The sequence below is a fragment of the Schistocerca nitens genome, chromosome 5 (genome assembly GCF_023898315.1).
Source record: "Schistocerca nitens isolate TAMUIC-IGC-003100 chromosome 5, iqSchNite1.1, whole genome shotgun sequence".
Lineage (NCBI taxonomy): Eukaryota > Metazoa > Arthropoda > Insecta > Orthoptera > Acrididae > Schistocerca > Schistocerca nitens.
In genome coordinates, this window is record NC_064618.1 from 59543629 (window position 1) to 59567985 (window position 24357).

Below are 24357 nucleotides of genomic sequence, written 5' to 3' on the forward strand. Positions count from 1 at the left end.
GTGGGTACGATTGGCTTAATTAATTAACGGAGGAGGAAAAGACCAACAGTTACGTCCAACAGGATGGAGAAACTACCCAGACATCTAACACACTCTTTAGGTCTGACAGAGTTACAGAGTTCTTAGCGGAGGTCAGTCTGGTCATGGCCCAAGCTGGGCACCCAGGACACCTGATCTGTCACTGTGCGATTCCTTTTGTGGGAAGCCCTCAGGTCTAAGGTGTGTGGCCACAACCCTCATAGTCCCCAATAATTGCAGCATAATATTTCGGATGAGATTGCTGCAATTCCGGCAGTCCAGCTTCGATCCAGCCTCAGCCACTTACTGACCAGAGCCCAAAAGCGCTAGGAGAGGAATGGAGGTCACTTTCAACATCTGCCACAGTCCGGTTAGTATCCTACGTGCAAGCTTCTAATCTTCCTGACCCTGTCCCCCCTCCAGGAAAAAATTCTTTATCCGACCATCCACGGACGAATGCAAGTGAGATGCAAGTGGAACTCCTCACCACTGGCTCCCTGGATGTTGGAGACCAAGCTTTAGAGTTTGCTGGTACCTGATAGTTAATTTCCTAGACCCAACAAAACAATACTTGTATTTAAGTCTTCGGTTCATCTTCTTATCTTTCTCCTTCTCTAATGCTAGAGTGGTTGACGGTCCATTTACTCCAAAGTTATCTGCCATGTCCGACTATATCAGTTTTACTTTCTGTGACATGGATCGTCAGTAAGCCTTCTGTGGATACAAGTGAGCAAAGACGATCAACAAGATAAGTATGTGAACCTTCTCGTACTGAAGAAAACTCGTAATTAGCAGTCCAAAATTCAGTACATCCGACCACGTCCCTGAACTCAGTACGAAGGAATACAACATGTAAAAAAGAGTGGTGTGAAATACATAGGCAAAAAGGCAACCAATACTATAATCTGCACCATATTCTCTCCTTACTGATTGGAAATGCAAAGATGGTACGTAATGAGTCTCGAAAGACGCACTTTTATCACATAAATTATTGCAGTCATCACGTCAGGATTGGCGTTAGATTCTCCACATTGTATTTCAATGGTTTCGCGATTATCAAGTCAGTTCGTGCAAGATACTGAGCAAATCTCATGACTATCTTAGGATCACAAAGTATAACAAACAACATACGCATCAAGGGCATTTCAAGAGGTTATAAATGTTTTAGTGTCTATTCCCTGTCTGCTAGCGATGATATTAACTACAGTCACGGCTTATTATTTACCTTACACAAAATGTCGAATAAGCAGATGATTACGTAGCAATGTCTCTCCATCAAAAATTAGTTTACACACTGATCAGCCCGAGCATTATGATCATCTGTGTAACAGCCGTTGTGTCAACGTTCAGTAAGGATAACAGCGGCGAGGCATCGTGGCATGGAAGCAGGAGGGAGTTGGCACCAAATGTGCAAGCACAAGTCAGCTAATTCCCGTAAATTCCAAGGAAAGGGGGGCGGGGCAATGAGCTCTACGTCATATCGCAGATGTGTTTTGTCAGTCGGTTTCAGATATGGAGAACTGTGGGGCCAGCACATCAATAGAAGCTCGCTACTACGTTCCTCCAGACACTCCATCACTCTCCAGGCCTTGTGACACAGCGCATTATATTATTGAAAAATACCATTGCTGTTAGGAAACTTGATCTCCATGAAAGGTGTATGTGTACGACTCTCCTTGGCCTTGCACGAGCTGCCTCCAGTTTGTCTCCATCCTGAAGTAAAAGTGTCAAAGAGGTGATCCCTGGAAGACAACGGATTCGCGCCCTCCCATCAGCGTGATGAAGATGGTGTCGAGTTTCATTATACCTTGAAATGCTCTGCCACTACACCAACGCAAAGTCCCCTTGGTCATGTGCCTATTTCACTCGTAGTTGCCGTGGTGTTGACATTGGCACATGCATGTGGTCGTCAGCTTCTAGAGGCCCATCGTTAGGAGTGTAAAGTGCACTTTGTGGCCGGCCGAAGTGGCCGTGCGGTTAAAGGCGCTGCAGTCTGGAACCGCAAGACCGCTACGGTCGCAGGTTCGAATCCTGCCTCGGGCATGGATGTTTGTGATGTCCTTAGGTTAGTTAGGTTTAACTAGTTCTAAGTTCTAGGGGACTAATGACCTCAGTAGTTGAGTCCCATAGTGCTCAGAGCCATTTGAACCATTTGCACTTTGTGTTCAGACACACCTGAGCTCTTCCCACGATTAAAGTCAGATGTTAGTTCCGCCACAGTGCGCCGCCTGCTCTGTTTTATCAATCTGTCCAGTCTACTATGTCCGACATCTATAATGAGCGGTGGCCACCCAACCCCACGACATCTGGACGTGATGTCACCTTGGTTACGTCAGGTGCTGAAGACATTCACCACAGCTCCCAGACCCGACAAGTCGTGCAATCTCCGAAACGCTTGTGCCGAGCCTCCGGGCCATCACAATCTGGATCCGTTAAACTCAGATAGAGCATGTACCCTCCACATTCTACAACGGACAACACGCTCACGGATACGATACTACAGGCACTGGGAGTGTGTCTGACTAGAAGTCATTCCTCACCACGTCACCTGGACGGCTTCATTTCGAAAGTAGGTCAGTGGCCATAACGTTCTGGCTGATCAGTGTACATACTATATTCACCGATATGATGATGAACTGTAGTTCTGAAAAGGACCAAGATGATGTTTCTGGTATAAAAGGATCAGCTGACAGAGAAATCTGACACCCAGGGTATGCCCATTACAAGTCTTACCTTGGTTGGAAATCATTGCAATCTTCGTGGAGGCTCGTCTCATGTACCTGGTCCACCTCAGGGAAACGTCTTAGCTCCTCTTCAACATTTTTACCAACGACCAGCCACTGAGCCCAGGCACGAGCAGATTCTTATATGCAGATGACCTAGCCCTTTCTACGCAGATCACATGCTTCGACACAGTGGAAGAAACCTTACAGCTGAATTTAGAACACTGTCAAGGTAATACAATTGGAACCAACGCAGACCAAACCCTTCGAAGACACAAGTGTGTGCCTTTCACCTAAGAAACAGGTAAGCTTATCGTGAGCTACATGTCTAATTGCCAGTCATCCAAATGCCGCATCATCACTCCCCTAAATACTTGGGAGTCACTCTTGATAGAACTCTGACATTCAAAACCCTTTGCAAGAACACCAAAATGAAAATCTCCACTCGAAACAACCTAATTCGCCAACTAGAGAAGACACATGGGGCTCACATCCACAGACTGTGCTTTTCTACGGCCGAATGTGCTTCCCCAGTATGATACAGGTCATCTAATGCCAACCAAGTAGAGACTGTTCTCATCGAAACGTGCAGTTTGTGAGGTAACGGGGAGTTGTGGCGCCCTGGAAATTTGCTAAGTTCAGAGTTGGCGGCAGCAATCAGGTGGTGCTAAACGTTAGCTGGACAAGAGGGGTGCCCCCAACGCGTGGACCAGGCCAAGCACGTGGCTGGGAATTCCATGGTGACGCTGTGTCGATGAAAGAGACATGCCGGGAGTGCCAAAGATGGCGGACTTTGTGAAACCTCCATTTCACAGTTCGTATAAAAATTAATAGTAGCCAGATGAATCATGATAACTCAAAAAGCAACATGTACATTACCATTATTTGCACGATGATTCTGATGGTGTAATCAGATTTTCAATATCTTTATTAGCTTAAGGTTTAGTTTCTGACTGTAAATTATACAAGTAAACCCAGCAAAGGAGTTCCAAAATCTAAACGGCTCACCCGATTTCGTCGATCAACGTGGGTTTAGAAAGATATTAGTGTAAACCTAAATTGGTATGACTTACAGGCATTTAACATGAATAGTATATGAATTACTCGAGGTCATAGTGGCTAATTACTATCGATCATGTCAGGCCATAAGTACTCAACAGTTACACGAAAAACGGTAGCAGCATGCTTATAGATATATTTATTCATCTATGTCTTTGTTTATATCCGATATACGCTGTTCATGAAGAAATTGGTCAATTATTTACTGTGTTTTAGAAAGCACAGATACGTTCGGTTACTGGCCTACTTTTGCTTGCTATTCCTTTGATATGTGTCTAATAATGTGTGTTAGAGCGTGTTTATGGTCCATCAATAGAAATATGCATTTAATTTCAAGTTGTTTAAATGTAAATCCAGCATTTCGTATGTGTTTCAATACGTTTGTGAGTTTGCATTGGCTTGGAGACATGGAGGGAGCGCTCTAGCCAATCACAGCGCTCGTGAATGGGGAGACTGGACGGAAGTGAGAGAAGAGCATTGTCTCGAGAGAGGACATGGAGTTCAGAACAGGGAGGTGCGAGGAACGTTACGGCGCTATGGACGCACAGTGGGGAGAGAGACTTGGAGTGCGAAGCAGTTTGCGCTTGGTCGCGAGGGATAGAAATATTTCGGAGTGCGGACTTGCGAGATTTTCGAGGTTTTTACAGTGAAGACGTAGTATGCTTTTAGAAGTGAATATCTCGCGAGCTATGTTATCGTTCATAACTAATTACGTGCAGTAGTGATCTCTTGTTTCCCTGTTATTCAACTTATGTTTTATTTAATTGCTGGATCATTGACACCAATACGTGTTTTGCAGAAATATACCACTTTCTCAAAAGTACTTCTACTATCGTACTCATTATTTAAAGTCGTTAAGATAGTACCTACAGATTTTATTTAATAGCAATCTTTTGTTGTAAATTTCTTCATTACATTGACAATTGCCGAGTGATAGGAACCTTTGACCATTCAATTCATGTGTATATTCATATTGTTTTCTGCAGACTCGGCAGTATTTGGCTTGTAATGGGGCAACTGGGTATCCCAGGCCCTAGACAACGAAACCAGCCAAAACTTTTAATATTTCAACTTTGAGGGTACGTAGTTGAGAGCCACCACATCATTTCATCATTATTTGACAGCCCGCAAGGTTGATCACAGGTTGCTTAAGACCTATCCCAACCGATAAGCTCTTCTGCCTGGCTGAAATAGCGCCACCATGGGTACGCAGAGCAGTGGCTGCCAACAACGCAAGACTGAAAGTGGAACGGAACAGTGCCCGTCCCCTACATGGACATAATTCGACACAGCTACGCCTGAGGTCGCGAAGGAGCTTCCTGAGGACATCTGAGAAGCTCGCCGATCCCACAGAGAAGGCAAGGCTGGAGTTATGGAAGAAGTCGACGGCTTACCTGCATGGATGGGTGTCAGAAGCTGAGGATCTACCACTTGGCTACAATGAAAGCTGGCTGGTGTGGAAATATTTAAACAGATCCGATCAGGAGTTGGACGATCCAGAGACAACCTGAAGAGATAGGGCTTCATAGCAGAAGACACGTCCTGTGGTTGTGGACAAGGACAAACCACAAGACACTTGTTACAGTAATCTTTGTGCCCCACATCTTGCACGAGAAATCATCTCCTGCAAATCACTCGAAGCGCCTTGGAGACTGCAAAGTACTGGGCACATGTAATACACTGATGTGTATGGCTACTGTATATTTGTATGTGTCTGACTCGAGAATAATAAAAAGTGTACATACCATAACTTACTCTCTTCCTACAGAAATCTGAATGAACAATATACGTTTTTGTATCGAATGATGTATTATCATGTTCTTATGCCAGTTATTATGTATACTGTGTGTTCCTACAGTCGATTTTAACACACCTCCTATGCAGTAAAGAGCAGGGTGAATTAAATGGACTCAGCACCAACGAAAATAAAATATAATACATGTTTCCTGCTTTTCCTTCATAAATCACATTTTCGTTCTCTGATGTTCTATTTAAACCTCGCAGTGACATTTTCGGTAATGTGCATTATCAAGGATGGGTGGGAGCACGTCCATCCTAAAAAGAACTTAAAAAATCTTTAACTGCTGTTGACATATATTCATTACATGCTTTTCAAAGGTACTGACGTATAAGGAGGGCTCGGAATTTGAAAACATCCTTCAGCATACTATTTACAGTATTAATACCATTTCAATAACGTCTGATAGCAAGAGGGGTAATGTTGTTGACTTTTCATAGCGATGTTGATGTATAAGTAGGATGCTGAACCTGAAAATATTGAATATGACACTCACGTGAAGTGACACATTTACCACTAAGATTTAAATTTTTGGATTAAGTCTAACAGATAAATTTAAAGCGTTCATGGACTTTGGTAGTGGACGTTTTTGAGTCGTCATCGACACTGTAGAGTCTTGTACCGTGGGAAGCAAGCAGAGGGCGGTGTTTGGTGGCTGGTATCCTCGTTCTACAACACAACTGTGCACATGAATTAACAGGGTTCTTGTATAAGATCAAGAAGCTACTTGTCTTTAAGCAATTTGTTGTGGCACAAGCTCTTCTGTAATATTCCATGTTAGCTCCACTGCTGATGATGTACGAGTCCCACTATAAACGCTACACTCTCGTAGCTGGTAATGTAAATTGACAGATACCAACTAGAATAGTGACTGAGCTAGTAACTGAGTTGAGTGCGACTGACAGGGCTGACTATGACTGGCTGGGCCCTCCAGACCGTGGCGCCGATCTAAATACAGGTGGTCAAGAGGGCGTTGGCGACGCACTGCTTGCGAGTCTGTCTTTGTCCCCTCTCCTCATAGGCGCGCTTGATTCAGCGTCTGCTATTGTTCTTCTTCCAGCCTCTCTGCCGACCGGTCAGCTAGCGATAATTTACGCAGCACAGACTTGATTTAAGACTTTTTTTCGGAATTTTAAAATACATCTGACAACCGCAATAGTTACAAGAAGTGCCCATAAAGTAACCCTCCCTCCCTCCCCCGCGGTATTTCTAGGGTTAATAAATTCAGTCGGCCTCAGCACCTCAGGAGAGTTTCGAGTCCAGAGGGCTACAGGCATGAGCTGCGGTCAGGCGTGGTCCTTGTAACTGTCGAGTGGAGCGATCGCAGTTGGCACACTGCCGCGGCAGGTGTCTCATTCAGTGTGAAAAAAGGCGCTGGCAGCGAGCAACGCCATGCGTCGGGACGCTGTCGCCGTAGGAGCCAAACACAATTATGTGTAATTTACATTTAAACCGAAGTAATCAACGAATGAATATGTACATTAAATAAAAGTGCCACTACGGTTTCAGTAACGCAAAAATATCTGAAATGAGGAATTAGACTGGATTTTAACACTTTAGAGCGAAATGAATCTATACCTTTACCACTTTTTTTCATTAATAGATTGATGTATTTTCGCCAGATTTTTGAAGACGCAAATTTTCTGGTGTAATTAGTTTTATTATCTTTGCTAGGTTTCAGCAGATAAACTTAATTTTGGCAATACGTAATCATTACAACGTCATTACAGAAACTGAATACAAATGTACATATTCATTTATGTTTTGCAAAATTTATTTCTGATTTGAATAACGTTGTCTGCATAAAGGTTATCGCATTCTGATTGCAGTGATATTCAAGACACTCTTTGCATCGCTGTAATGTGATATCTGTCTCTGACTGGAGAAGCGAAATGCAGGAGTTGAGTTCACGGGGACCAAACTTGAGGGATGGAACCCTAGGACATTCATTCATTGTAAGAAAGTCTAGGTGAAACCAAGTCAATTCTTTGATTTTCTTACCGGCCACCCCAATACACTGTCACAGTTTTCCAATGATTCAAAGAAAGTCTACGCTAAGTAGCATGTAAATATCCAGATTATGCCAAACTAGTTAGAGGGACTTTTGCCTCCTGAGTATAGTGTGGCACGTTTATGGAAGCATTGTAGGGGCACAAACAGTCTTGCGAAGTACTTTTGAACGTGGTTCCCGAAACTGTTTGAACAGCTAATTCGGCAGCCAACAAGCAATAGAAATACGAGTGTCTTTCACCTTGTAGCTACAAACAGACCGGACGTTGTCGACAGCTCCAGTATAGATACAGAGACTAGTGGTAAAGTTGTTATTATAGCAACAATGGTTACGAAAGTTCATAAGATAATCACGAAGGCTAGGAGTGTGTATCTACTAGAGAGAGCAGATAAGCAGTTGTCAGTATCTCACTTGGATAGTGAACTGACAGCACTTTATTCCAGGAACATACAGATAGAGGAATTATGGGCAAGCTTTAAACAGGTTGTAAATAGTGAACTGGACAACTATGTGCCTAGTATGTGGATTAAGGACGGAAAAGACTCACCACGGTTTAACAACGAAATTCGGAAAATCTGAGGAAGCAAAGGCTGTTACATTCTCGGTCCAAAAGAGAACGCATAGGCTGTAAATAGATCCATGTGTGAAGTGTGGTGTCACCGCCAGACACCACACTTGCTAGGTGGTAGCTTTAAATCGGCCGCGGTCCATTAGTACATGTCGGACCCGCGTGTCGCCACTGTCAGTGATCGCAGACCGAGCGCACCACACGGCAGGTCTCGAGAGACGGACTAGCACTCGCCCCAGTTGTACGGACGACGTAGCTAGCGATGCACACTGACGAAGCCTCGCTCATTTGCAGAGCCGATAGTTTGAATAGCCTTCAGCTAAGTCAATGGCTACGACCTAGCAAGGCGCCATTAGCATTACATAGCTTGTATCTAAAGAGTCTCACTTGTATCGTCAAGAGCGATGTACCACAAGGATGGATTAAAGTTAAGTATTCCAGGAGCTACGTACTTTTATTTATAGCATTCATTACGTATCCTGTTTCAGACCTATCTACTAGCCTGCGTGAGTTAACGCGTGCCTTTCGGCTACTTCCGAGTGGGGTGGCTGTCTTGTTACGCCACAACATGAAGTATACAACAACTACCACCGTCAAACGTTAGCAAAAGATCTGGTCGAGAAACCGCGAAAATTTTGGTCCTATATAAAAATGCTAGGCGGGTCTAGGGCTTCCATCCAGTCACACGTTGATCACCGAAGTGTGGTAGCTGAAAATAGCAAAACGAAAGCAGAAGTTCTAAATTTAAGAAATCGTTCAGGCAGGAGAAATGTAGAAACATACCGTCGTTTGACCATCGGACAGACTCCCGTATGGATGACATAGTAAGTGTGGTAATCAGTCCATCCAAATCAGCCAATTGCTGTTGAGGGGGAGGGCCGGGCCACACAAGCAACATTCAAAGTTTATAACAACAACACTTTTATTAAACCTTTTTTGGAAAAATAAAAGTTAACTTTAAAATTTTGTGATAAGGTAAGTTAGCAAAAAAATCCTTACAAGCACGGGCAACCGCCGTATTCAAATAACAACATAAATCTTTAAACAAGCATTAAGTGACTCGCAAGTTAATTAAATTCTGTACACAGTGAAGCGCCCAAAAGAGACTACAATAATGAGATAAACTTTAACCAAGAATGGATATCACAATATCTTTTTCAACACAAATAAAATACAAACAGATACGCCCTTCGTGACACATTTTCAGAACAGGTGACGTCACATAGGCACGGGTTAACTCAAGTCGCAGAAGGGGGGGGGGGGGGTCCACTTGATCCAGACCAGAGGCGGCTGGACCCAGAACCACAGCAAGCGGGCGAGCTGGACAGGGTGCCGCACACAGTACATTATAAGACACTGGAAAAAAAGGTCTTAGAGCCCGTGCTACTATACAGTTTCAGAGAAAGGGGGGGGGGGGGAGGCAGAAAACGGCAAACATTAATTCCTCAAACGTAAAATAACTACGATGTATAAAATGATAGCCTATTTCACGAACATTGAAATTTAAATACCAGGGCGTAACGTTGCAAAGCATTATGAAACGGAACGTGAATGTGCGGATTGTGGTACTTTATGCAGATGGTCAAACTTCGGTTTATTGGCAGAATTCTGCCAATGACTGTTTCAACTGTACAGGAGACCGCATATAGAACGCTGGTGCTGCATATTCTTGAGTGGTGCTCGGGTGTCTGCGATCCGTATCAGGTCGGATTAAATGTAGAGGCGAGCTCCTCTATTTGTTACCGGTAGGTTCGAACAGTACGCAAGTGTTATGGAGAAGCTGCGGGAACTCAAATTGGATGCTATGGTGGGAGGCGACGTTTTCTTCGAGGAACAGTGTTGAGAAATTTTAGAGAGGTGGCATTTGAAGCTGACTACACTATTCTACCGCCACCGGCAAACATTTCGCGTAAGGACCACGAAGACAAGATGCAAGAGATAAGGGCTTATACAGCGGAATATATACAGTCGTTTCTCCCTCGCTCTTTTTTCGGGCGGAACGAAAAAAGATAAGACAAGCACTGGTATAGGGCACCCTCCACCGCGTATCGGATGGTGGCTTGCGGAACATGTGTGTAGATGTAGATGTAAATGCGAGTGTGTAATATGCATTTGTGAAGATATGATAATCTAAAACTGTTTTTTATACAGTTAAAAGTCAGTCTGACATTTGAAGATAGTGAAATACATAAAGTGATACCTAAAAGTTTAGCCAATTGTATTTTTACGAAAGTGAACAGGACCCGATTATTGACACTACTACCCCATGAAAGCATTACCACGTTTCACTGCCATGAGGCATGGTTATTTGTTCGTAAAACATATCAAGACCTTGGCCTCTTGCGGGGAACATACCCCGTTTATCCCAATGAACAGCAATCTGAGCCGTATCCTTCTACATCAAAAATTCAAGATGAGTATATTTTTCAAATTACTGGTCACTGCAACAGTCACCTTAGGTGCTGCCTTTCTATAACCAATGTTCCCACCGTTATGTGGGGACAGGGGTGTTAGAAGAGACACGATTCTGGACAGATAAACTAGACGCCGTATAGGGTACAAGTTATAGTAATACGCTGACCCAGCGTTGCGCTACAGCGCTCACCAAGCGTCGCCCTTTGTTTTCCGACGCGATTACCGAAACCTGGAGGCACTTCGGCGTGTGACCTGCATGACATGAGCAGCTGCAGCACAACCAGAGATTCACTTTGGCATCTGTGATCGTAGAAATAGAGCGCCGAGGTGTCCAATCTTTGAATCACTGAGCCTATGCCGCAGTGCCGCCGACATTTTGCTGTCAAGATGACAGGGCCATCTACGAAGAGGGTCCAGCCGTCGCCAGATGGGTCGGGGGTCGAACTGAGGCCTTCTGGTCTACGGCCGTCAGCCAGCACGTCCTGCACGTAGCCCGGCGTGTTCGTCAATCGTACCAGCAGGTGGCACAGTGCCACCGAGGAATGCTTACAACGAGAGATCGCTACACGCTAGGGTCGGTCTGACAAGGGGACCTTCAAACCTTTGTAATACGTAACACCAATATCCGTAACCTTTCTCATTTTACGATCAAGCGAGAGTAGCGCAACGGCCGTGGTTCACCCTGGCGGTCTGAGTGCAGGTCCTGCATACAAGCTTCGTTTTAATTCTATCGTAGGTTGTAGTACTGAGCAGTTTACGTCATGCAGAATCAATCAAAAACAGTTATTTCCGACGTAGTAATTTTATTAATAAATCATTACAGCGTACTTTCTTCAAATGTATATATCGTTTGCGGTTCGTAGTTAAGACTTTTGGAAATTTGTGATGAGGCCTTCTGGACCACACTGCTGAGGTCATCGGTCCTTAAACCTACACCTACTTAATGTAACTTTAACTAACTTACGCAATGGACAACACACACACACCCATGCCCGAGGGAGGACTCTAACCTCCGACGGAAGGGAGCCGCACGGAGCGTGACAAAGCGCCTCAGACCACTAGGCTATCCCGCGCGGCGTTTCTCGGAAACCAGGCGTTGTTGCTTGACAACCCCCTAACCAGATACTGAGGACATGCCCGTCTAAAACATATGCAAGGCTCATTCCAAACTGTGATTCAGAGGTCTGATGGTTCCATTGTGGGTGTACCAGATGTAGAAATATGAAACTGGAATTTAGTTGCAATAACTAAACGTCTGTTGTTTGAAACTGATAATATTTTAATCAAAATAATCTCCATTGCTGTTTATACATTTCTTCCAACTCTCCAAAAAAAAAAACAGTTCTTCTTTTGAAGCGAACAAGTCAGCGAGTCGTTTTCTTAAATTTTCATACGATTTGAAGCGTTGTTCAGAGAGAGCGTATCCCGTTGATGCAAACAGATGATAATCGGACGGAGCCAAGTCTGGAGAATGAGTTCCATGCCCAAGTATTTCCCAACTGAACGTCTCCATCGTTTTCCGGCCCGTTTTGCTGTGTATGTGATGGGGTGCTACTATGGAGCAATATGATTTTGTGTTGCCTTTTTCCATATTCCGGTCATTTTCCACGTAATGCTCGAGTTATATCGATCGTTTGCTGTTGGTAGCGATCAGTGTTAACGGTTTCACCAGGTTACAGTAGCTCATAATAGATGACGATGGTTTGCCCGGATTCACCCATGATTTACGACGCTTAGGACTCTCAAAATACACTCCTGGAAATTGAAATAAGAACACCGTGAATTCATTTTCCCAGGAAGGGGAAACTTTATTGACACATTCCTGGGGTCAGATACATCACATGATCACACTGACAGAACCACAGGCACATAGACACAGGCAACACAGCATGCACAATGTTGGCACTGGTACAGTGTATATCCACCTTTCGCAGCAATGCAGGCTGCTATTCTCCCATGGAGACGATCGTAGAGATGCTGGATGTAGTCCTGTGGAACGGCTTGCCATGCCATTTCCACCTGGCGCCTCAGCTGGACCAGCGTTCGTGCTGGACGTGCAGACCGCGTGAGACGACGCTTCATCCAGTCCCAAGCATGCTCAATGGGGGACATATCCGGAGATCTTGCTGGCCAGGGTAGTTGACTTACACCTTCTAGAGCACGTTGGGTGGCACGGGATACATGCGGACGTGCATTGTCCTGTTGGAACAGCAAGTTCCCTTGCCGGTCTAGGAATGGTAGGACGATGGGTTCGATGACGGTTTGGATGTACCGTGCACTATTCAGTGTCCCCTCGACGATCACCAGTGGTGTACGGCCAGTGTAGGAGATCGCTCCCCACACCATGATGCCGGGTGTTGGCCCTGTGTGCCTGGGTCGTATGCAGTCCTGATTGTGGCGCTCACCTGCACGGCGCCAAACACGCATACGACCATCATTGGCACCAAGGCAGAAGCGATTCTCATCGCTGAAGACGACACGTCTCCATTCGCCCCTCCAATCACGCCTGTCGCGATACCACTGGAGGCGGGCTGCACGATGTTGGGGCGTGAGCGGAAGACGGCCTAACGGTGTGCGGGACCGTAGCCCAGCTTCATGGAGACGGTTGCGAATGGTCCTCGCCGATACCCCAGGATCAACAGTGTCCCTAATTTGCTGGGAAGTGGCGGTGCGGTCCCCTACGGCACTGCGTAGGAACCTACGGTCTTGGCGTGCATCCGTGCGTCGCTGCGGTCCGGTCCCAGGTCGACGGGCACGTGCACCTTCCGCCGACCACTGGCGACAACATCGATGTACTGTGGACACCTCACGCCCCACGTGTTGAGCAATTCGGCGGTACGTCCACCTGGCCTCCCGCATGCCCACTATACGCCCTCGCTCAAAGTCCGTCAACTGCACATACGGTTCACGTCCACGCTGTCGCGGCATGCTACCAGTGTTAAAGACTGCGATGGAGCTCCGTATGCCACGGCAAACTGGCTGACACTGACGGCGGCGGTGCACAAATGCTGCGCAGCTAGCGCCATTCGACGGCCAACACCGCGGTTCCTGGTGTGTCCGCTGTGCCGTGCGTGTGATCATTGCTTGTACAGCCCTCTCGCAGTGTCCGGAGCAAGTATGATGGGTCTGACACACCGGTGTCAATGTGTTCTTTTTTCCATTTCCAGGAGTGTACATCCATTTTTCACCACCTGTCACTATTCTATGGTGAAACGACTTTCTTTTGCATCTGGCGAGCAGCATTTCACAAGTAGTCTTTCGACATGCTTTCTTTCTTTCATTCAGTTCATGTGGAACTCATTTTTCCACTTTCTGCACCTTTCCGTAGCTTTCAACTGAAGAATAACGACTTTCTGCGTCACATTGAATTGTTCCGTGAGTTCCCGTTGAGTTTAAGTATCATCCAATGCGTGCAATGCGTTGTCTTCGAGGTTTTTCGGTGATGCCCTCGAACATCGTTTCTGACGTCAAAGTTGCCACTTTTGAATATTTTGAATCACTGGAAACATTGTGTTTTCCAAAAAGCATGTTCGCCGAAAGCTTCGACAAGCATTCGATGCGATTCTGCAGCAGTTTTCTTCAAATGTTAACAGAAAACCGACGCTGTCCGCAAATCGTAGTCCACAGGCACAAAACTCGACATATTTACGGATTTGAAACACGTACCGATGTGTGGAGCTTGGAATACTGTATGTTGAAATTCTTCGTCACCCGTTACAGGAAGCAGCCGTTGCAGACGCGGTCGCATGGGCCTTACACTGACGGCTGGCACCATACAGAGGGAAATTCCAGTTTCATAATACTACACCTGGTAACAGCTACTGCTGTCCCGACCGCGCTTCGCCATCGATGCTCTCGTGTTTGAAGCCTAATCACGCCGAGGGAAACAGACGCTGTCCCCCATTACGAGGGCGTGCGGGTATAGCTGATCTAGCTCACTGGTACAGTAAACAAGTTTCATGACGGCTGTTTGTCATGCTGCAGCCATCTAAGTCATCCGATTCACTGCTGCAGGCCCCGCCAAGCCATGAAATCTACAACCCCCAAGTTAGAGAGGCCGTACTGTCCTGACAACTAGATGATCGACTCTTCCAACCCTCCGTAGCGGTCATTCTACAGTCGACTTCTAGAATACGTTTCTGTACTGCAATCTATCCTTTTTCCCCGTATACTTGTCTAATCATAATGGGCTGTTCGAATAATGACCTATGGAAAATTCGGAATGTTTTAGCCATATGGCAGGCGAGATGATACTGGCACCGAAAGATTCCCAGGTGGAAGTGTTTTGAAAAGGGTGCTCACTTCCGCAATTTTTCATAAAGCCAACGGATACCATCCAGAAACTTTGATCAGACCCAAGAAACAATTTTTGGTTTAACGGCGGGTGAACGTGTTCAGAAAACAACTGTAGGCCTGGTGTATTTAAAATGGTATATGATTATGAATAACAAGAGTGAAACTCATAAGCTCAGGAAGCGTCTATTTTATTTTTTAACACTCTGCTCCCGAGAGTTTAACAGGCTTCAGTGAAATGAAATTCGTTCGCTTCTGTTAAGAACTCAAGTAAGCAGGAGGTGTAGCAAAGGGGATCGCAATTGGGAATATTTTCGTGGTAATTTTCTGTTTTGGTATTCACCTGATTGCAAAGAAAAGACCCAAAAAACCTCGAATGAGTGAGTGTTACCGCTAGGGTGTTTTGTGAGTGTTAAAGATTAGTTGGATGGTGAGCAGAGGCTTCTAAACACGCTTTATTTACTGGGACTCCATTTTGATTCTAGTCCTCCAAAAATAACTTTCGAGACAAAAGTAACATTATATGTGACACTACTTTATTCTCCCATCTGGCTGGTCATTACAGGGCAGAAAAAGCGCAGCACCCTTATATGTATTCAGTCATTCCTCTTCTCACCGCACAGAAAATGACCTTCATGTGTAAAAGCACGACGTTGTAGTTAGTGGTAGCAAACGTTTTCAGTTAGGTTGGCGATACTATACATGTTTCCAAAAATTAGGTGTGTGTGTTCAATACCCTAGTTCATCGACTTCTATTACCTTCAGTTACTTCAAAAGTAATGACAGGTGCCGGTTGCTTCTGTCGAAGCTTTTAGGGTCCTCAAATGGCTCTGAGCACTATGGGACTTAACATCTATGGTCATCAGTCCTCTAGAACTTAGAACTACTTAAACCTAACTAACTTAAGGACATCACACAACACCCAGTCATCACGAGGCAGAGAAAATCCCTGGCCCCGCCGGGAATCGAACCCAGGAACCCGGGCGCGGGAAGCGAGAACGCTACCGCACGACCACGAGCTGCGGACTAGGGTCCTATCAGTCTTTATTTGGAGTACCTGTGTCTGTCACAGAAATTTGTTTGTCTTGAGCCAGAGGGCTCTTACACTTAATACCATAGTTAATAAAATATTTCTTTGACATAGTGCTTCCTAGTCACGATTTGCTCGCCTAGGTGTCTTATAAAAACACTGCTAGTATTTATCTATAGAACTAAAACAACGATGTTGCGGCGCGTGCAATGGCTAATAGGGACAACAAAAAATTTAATTATTTCATGTAATTACTGACCGAATGTAAAAAATTTCAAGTTCCGTTATATCCATTCATTAAGCAAAATCCTTTCAAGTTAAACGCTTAACAGAAGAATTCATGTACTAAAGTTAGAACACTGTAGAAGTAACTTGAGGCAGTGTAACATAATCCACACTAACCACCTAGAAAATGCTTATCTTTTAATTTAGAACGATAACACATAGCAACTTCCAACAAACTTTATTCATAATATCAAACATTTTCGAAACTTTTTCCCCTGCAGCCACGTACAATAATGATAGGAAAAAGTTTTTCGCTTACTATGTTTTCGCTGTTTTTCCCGTTACGCTTGTGACATTTCTGGTTTTGAACACCTAAGATTGCGTCCCATGATTCGCCCCATAGTACACGTGAGGCTGCAGTAGCTGAGGCATGACGTAAGATGTGGTATGAGAAAAGACAACAGATGGAGTTAGTGCCAACCCTGCGTGAATTGGGCCAGTTTAGTATGAAGATTATCTCACTTGCTGCTGCTACAACAGCCAATGCACCGGATTTCTGATAATAAGTTTAATAACATAAAGTATAATTCACATTTGTCTATTACGCTGAATACATTCTCGATAGAAATTTTAATCCACATATTAATACTAGAATAATGACAAAGACTAGTGTGCATCTTCAGCTCCCTCAAAACTACGAGTATCTCGTCACATTGGGACCAGGGGTTCACGGCATGGCTAGTCTTACAAGCCACATAATCAGTAATTGGGATGCGCACCGTTTAAAAGTGCATTGAAATACCGCGATCTTGAGTGTAAACCGGACAAGAACAGAGTTAAAATGTTTATTATTTTTGTCGTCTTATTTTTCACAAGATACTTAACATAGGACTAACAAGCTTGTGATTGGCTCTAACATGAACAGTGAAACTTGTTGCTGTGTAGGTGCACATATGTACAACGTCTTATTAGCAGTCGATATCTTTATTTACTCCGTGTGTTATGAATAAGCGAAAAACTAAACACTGAGCTGCGTGAAACGGATGTTTCATACATGGGAGATACTTCAAATATAAAGTAACAGGGATGGGCGGGTTTGCTGCTTTGTCCATACTTATGTGTAATATAACGAACTTAAGTCAATTCACAATGCTTTTCTATTTTTGGTTTGTTAATAGGTCTCTTCTAGCTTCTCTACATTGACTTCCGGCACTCACAACAATGCTATTTGAGTCTCTTAATTGATTACACATTTGTAGTTGTCTGCTTGCAGTCTGATTACATTCATTCGACAGAGCGCCGATGTTTTCAGCAACTAGTTTGTTACGACACAAGTTGTAGCTAGATGGATCATGGCACTGCGTTCCTGCCAACGGGCAACGAATGTCAAGCAGCGCCAAAGGAAAATCCTTGAAGGCAGCAGTTCCCCTTAACTGAAGCATTTCCCCCACTGCGCCGACATGTTGTCCCAGGCGTGAAACAGTCGACTTCGGAGACCATTAGCTCCCGGCAACAACAGCACTCAGTTCAGAATTAGCGTGTTAAGTGGTGGCTTCATTTGCATACATCACATGTCATGAATCGGCAACACGAAACCGGGACGAGGTAGTGGATAACAATCTCGCTTTCTCAGCAGTGTTCATTGGCTTCAAATGTTCCGAATTGTATAAAATAAGAAGGGGTTGCCTATGTACTACCATATTAATTACGGAATTTAAGTGGATTCCCACAGCCTGATTAACAATTCTACCCCTTTATACTGAATGCAAACGAGCCTCTTTGCTACATTCCTTTACGTGCTTCTTCTAGAGTCAAAGGTTTCTCTCGAGAGGGACAATTCTTCCATTTCATTCACTTGTAAGAAATTAATTGTGGAGAAGAACGTGCGCTAATAAGCGCCAGTGTTGAATTACAGTGAAGCAAAGGCGAAACTCGTGATAAATTATCCAGACAACGAAGTATCAGTTTCAAAGGTTAGAATTTTCTTTAGATGTAATATACGGCCTTCGTTTCTGTGAACACAATAATGGGAATAACTGTACTCAGGCGTAGATATACATCACTACTTCGTAACGCTGAAAGTGAGACTGAAGTTTAAGAGAAACGTCCGGATGGAGCTACGTGGAATGAGATGAGATAGGCTAGTACTGAAGGAATCTGATGTTCATTTGACATTCAGTAAGGATTAGATATCGCGATAATGAAAACAACAAGCAGTTCAGCTGAAGAGGAATTGACGTTTCTAAACAGGGCAGTCACAGATTTTGACAGACAGATATAGGTACAAGGAAGATAGCCGCAAAGAAATCGTGGGTAACAAAAGAAATACTTCAGACTCATCGAGGAAACAAGAAGTACAAAAATGTTGAGGAGAAGGCTAGAACACTTCAATGAAAAGTATAGGAAGTTGAGGAAAGACAAGGCGAAATGGTGTATGAAAAACTGCGAAAACATCGACACTTAAATGTTTTCCGGAAGTAGCGATTCACTGTATAGAAAAGTCAAAACAATCTTCCGTGAAAGAATGCAACGAATTCCACGGTTAAGTACACAGAACACAACTGGTAGATGGAAAGAGTACATCGAAGGCCTCTCAGGGAGAAGAATTACTCTGATAATGTTATAGAAGACATGCGACTCGGTGCGGAAGGCACGCGGAATCCAGCAGGTGACAACCATTGGGGAGTGGTTTGTAGAATCTGCTGCAGTGAAGATATACCATCCAACTTTCGGAAACGTATACACCCAATACCGAAGACAGCAAGGGCAGGAAAGGTTGACAACTTTCGCACAATCAATCTAACGTCTGATTCAACCCCGTAACTGGAACAATATCCAGAGAAAGTTGGCCAGGTGCGAGAAGGGCGTGAGCTCTGAGGGTTCCGTAAAAAATTAAATATGTATGTAGATAGTTCATCCACCTCTGGAATCGAGAATCTCGACGGCTTTTGCCTCTTATCGACGTTGATATTGGCAAGATACAAGTCCCGAGAATTCAAAATCTTTCTGGAATGTTTTAATTTTAATTTTCTGCCGGCCGCGGTGGTCTCGCGGTTCTAGGCGCGCAGTCCGGAACCGTGCGACTGCTACGGTCGCAGGTTCGAATCCTGCCTCGGGCATGGATGTCCTTAGGTTAGTTAGGTTTAAGTAGTTCTAAGTTCTAGGGGACTAATGACCACAGCAGTTGAGCCCCATAGTGCTCAGAGCCATTTTTTTTAATTTTCAAGTCGGATAACTAACGAAAAAAGAAAAATAATTTTGTGTATTATAATTCCAAATTAACACTTCCTGATTCTTTATTTTTATTGTGTAACCTTGCTTCTTGCCAAATCCATCATTCTAGGTTGATGACAGAGTCTATAAGTATCAAAATATGTGACACAAATGGCCTTATGGTTGTATTCACGTAGAATTTTTACACCTGTCGTTACTATGTCAAATTTCAAGTTATTACGTCTGCCCGTTCCTAAGGTAAAGGGGGGGTCTTCACCTGGTCAATTTTTTTCGTGTCGTGTTTTCCGTATTAAGAATTTCCGGACCTCTTTCCTTTTATTTGTGATTTTAAACCTTGCATCTTAAAAATGATTCAAATGGCTCTGAGCACCATGGGACTTAACTTCTGAGGTCATCAGTATCCTAGAACTTATAACTACTTAAACCTAACTAACCTAAAGACATCACAGAAATCCATGCCCGAGGCAGGATTCGAACCTGCGACCGTAGCGTCACGCGGTTCCAGACTGTAGCGCCTAGAACCGCTCGGCCACTCTGGCCGGCTCTTAAAAATGTTCATGTTTCTACGCCAAATAGAGGACAGGTATTGATGATGAGTTTGCGAGTACTGAAATATGTGACAGAGATTTCCCCATCTTTTAATTTACGTTTATAACATCACTTAGGTACCGTAGACCGTACAACGTGACTTAAATTTCAACTTGATACCTTTACCCGTTTCTAAGAGAAAGGACTTTTAGCAGTCGGACAGAGATGGTAAGACGACAGATGGACGGACAACAAAGTTACACAACAACCGTTCCAATTTTACCGATTGAGATACGGTACCCTAAAAATGAAAAAGTAAAATTGAGAATCAGTTTGATGCCGATCGGTTTAGCTTTCGAAAAGGTAAATACACCAGACAGAAAGCTGTGACTGAATAAAAAAGAAGACCTAGAAAAAGAATTCCGCATTGTAAAAATGAAAGGTGTTCGTAATCGTCAGGAAAATTAGCGCAAGCTATAAGAAAAGACGGATAATACACAACATCTGCCTGAACCTGTATGGAAAATTTGTGGAAGGCCAGTAGCCAAGTACTCGGATTACAAACGCTGTAAGGCAGAATGAAGCCTTCCGCATCTACTGCTGCTCTTTAGCCTATAATTGAAGAAACAATGACGGAAACAGAAGAATCATTGAGGAGTGGGATTAAAATTCACGCCGAAGGAAAATAACACATGACAGATAAAAGACGTCATTAAAAAGCAGATTAGCGCAGCAAAGGGGGCGTTCCTGGCCAAAAGAAATCTACAAGTATCATTCATCGGTCTCATTTTAAGGAAGAAATTTCTAAGAATGTACATCTGGCGCACAGCATTGTATGGAAGAGAATCATGGACTGTGCTAACACCGGATAGGAGAACAATCAAAGGATAGGAGATGTAATCTAGGAGTCTGTGGAAAATAAAGTAGATCGATCAGTTAAGAGATGGGGAGATCTTTCGAATATTGGCGAGGAACAGAACATACGGAAAACATTCTTAGGAGAAAGAATGTTAAGACATCAAGGAATAACTTCCGCGGTACATGAGGAGCTGTAGAGCATATAAACGTTACATTAAGTCAGAGATTGGTATAGAACCAAAAGAAAAGTGTGGATATTCGAATAGCATCTCAGCTCATTCGTTTTTTGTTCTGTGAATAGAGTCGGCTAAGTACTCGACTCCGATGTCTCCCAGTCCTTCTCTTTCTTTCTTCTTTGTAGTTATCTGTAATAGAACATGAACCTACATTGACATTGCGCAAATTAAACTTATTATTAAGGCAGGAATGAAAGAGTAAGCGTTATGGAACTTAAAAGAACGTATACAATGAGACAAAAACGAAATTAAACTCTGTCTGTTCTAAGGTTAAGATTTTGGACATCTTTGCACTGGAAGCTGTTGCTGGGAAGTATCATTTTGCTCTTCTCATGCAATGTGACAAGTTTGTAGTCTCCTTGGCATGCTGTCCGCACCGTGGTCGAGACATCGCAGCTCAGATCTGTAGCTCTCTTCCGAGGAGGTACACTTACATCTATTGTACATCCATACCCTGCAAACCGTAGGAGATGTATGGCAGAAGGTGCTTCCCATTGGATCAGATATTAGGGCTTTCACCCGTTGTATTCACGTACGGAGGGCGGGAAGAAAGACTGTTTAAAAGCCTCTCTGTGTGAATTATTTAATCTCATCTTGTCTTCAAGATTCCTACGGGAGTGATCTCTAGGACTCACCATTTACAGCCAGTTCTTGCAACTGTGTCAGCTTACTTTCTCGTGATGGAATATGTCTAACTTCAAGATCCTGTCTGTTCTGATATTTCAGATTTTTTGGAACACTCTCCTGCTGGTGACCATTCACAATGCCATTCTCTGTGGCCCTTCAATATCCCCTATTAGTCCTGTTTGGTAGTGGTCCCTCATACTTGAGCAATACTCTATAGTGTGTCGCAAGAGTGATTTGTTAGCGAATTCTTGTGTACAATGGTTGCATTTTCATAGCAGACTGCTGCCTGCCTTACCATTATCTTAACCTATACCATCGTTCCGTTTCCTGTCCCCACAGGTATTTGCGTGGGTTGACGATTCCAGCTGTGGTCGTTGATGTTATAGTATATGACGTTTTTTAGTTTACGAATGGATAAAATTACATTCATGAACATCCGGAGCAAGCTGCCAATCCTTGCACTACTTTGAAACCTTATCGTAGGTCTCAATGCATATTTCAGTGTCTTCTTTCAGACAGTACTTCGCAGTACATAACTGAAATGTATGAAAAATATCTGAGGCTACCATTAATGTTGTATGTGGGCTTCTGGATATGCGGTATGAACAGCAAGAGACCAAAACACTTCTCAGCGATCTACTTCTACATCTGTCGATGACTCTCCATTGTACCCGCTTTTCGTGTTTGTTATTTTGGAACAGTGATATAAACACATAACCAGCACACTTGATTTTAGTCCTTTAGGTAAAGTTAGTTCCGCATAAATATTAAGTCACTCCTATCATGAAAACGTAGTGAAACACGATTATTTTGTAATACTGTCGCAAGTAAGCCGCCACTGCTTGTTGCACATGTTGCCTCTTTATTCCTTTTCGAGTTAGATATTTGTTGGTTCAGTTTCTCAATCGTATGGCCATCATAATCATTTTCTGCTGATATTTGTTTTAATGATTTGTGTGTAGTTCAGTTCGCTTATGGGTACTCTGTTTCATGTGTGGAATATAAATCCCAAGGTTGCTTGCTTGGATGCCGTTTGGTAGTTTGATTAATTGTGAATGGTAGTGCTCATCAGTCTTCTGAATATTATGAAGTTAAGAGTGTCTTTATTGTTTAGATGCTGAGATCCAGAAAATATAGTGTGACAACAGTTTCTGTTTCTAATATGAAGTGAATTACTGGGTGTAAATTGTTTATTTAATTGTGTAACTGATTTATGTGTGCTTGTGCTTCATCTGTCACACCTGTTATCAACATAAGGGAACCAGGTTAAAAGTTGCCATTATTTCGGTATTAGTATGCATCTTAAGATCTTGTTATCCAAGCTGTTCACAAATACGTTGGCTAAGATGCCAGCAGCTAGTGATACTATTGTAGAGCCTTTGTGTTTGGAATAACATCATCTGTTTAAGCAACTTTGTGTTGTTACAATACTGAGTGAGGGTGCTATTGCATCAATAAGTGTATCTTGAGTGCTGCCTTTTTATTTCAGTCCTGCTGTGGTAATGTTGGCCGGCCGGGGTGGCCGAGCGGCTCTAGGCGCTACAGTCTGGAACCACGCGATCGCTACGGTCGCAGGTTCGAATCCCGCCTCCGGCATGAGTGTGTGTGATGTCCTTAGGTTAGTTAGGTTTAAGTAGTTCTAAGTTCTAGGGGGACTGACGACCTCAGATGTTAAGTCCCATAGAGCTCAGAGCCATTTTTTTCGTAATGTTGAATGTTACGTCTATTGTTACACCAAATGAGACAAGGCTTCCTATGTCTAGTATGTCTATATTCGTGAATATTTCAATTAATTCCTTTGAGTTTTAATAGTTTCTATTGTCTTCAGAAATGTAAAAGTTCTTTAGTCCTGTGTGCGTGTGTGTGTGTGTGTGTGTGTGTGTGTGTATGTGCGTTGGGCAATGTGAGAAGTTGGACGTTTCTGAAGTTAGTGGCAGCTCTTAATGGAATATTTGTTTGTGCGCTTTCGGTAGGACATTTTGAGTGGTGGCTTTGGACTTTTCTGTGTCATTCCTTTTATCTGGCCTTTTGTGTATGCATTTATTTTTTATTTTTTCCGTATTTGTTCAGTATTTCTCTGAGACGCTACTGTAGTGTCACTGGTCACTTTAGCTATGTCGTTGTCCTTCAGAAACAATAGTGTTTATCTGTTTATTCCTTTTCATTCATCATCGCCATTTTTTCGTGTTTGTCTGCCTTTGTTAATATAGCAATGTGTTGCTTTCGTTTTAGTTTTAACTGTTGCAATGTGTTTTCCTCAGGTGTTCTGTTCCTGAAGATTATGATGGATTTGTGTGTCTGGATAATTTGCGTACCTCTGCAGCTTGTAATTCTCTTTTTTTTTAAGTCTGCATTAATATTTATTGTGTTGAGTCATTATTGTTCCTCTATAATGTGTTTAAATTTGTTACGACGTCTTCTGTTTTTTTTGTGTGATATATGTGTCTTAATTTGTGTTTTGTTCTTTTTTAATAAGGTATTTTTCTTGTTCGGTTAGATGTATGTCAGTTAGGTCAATGGTTTTATCATGGAACCGATGACTAACTGATCCCAAACATTAGCAAAGATATTGACAATTTTCGACAGAGCAAGTGCTGCTCTACGTTGGATCTGATAAGTGGACATCATGAGAGGGAAGTATAGCCCGAGGACCGTCCAAAAGCAGTGTTCTCTGTCCCCTGAGACCAATTTCAGTATCACAGAGTGCTGTCTGTCATGAAAACCGCCTCGACAA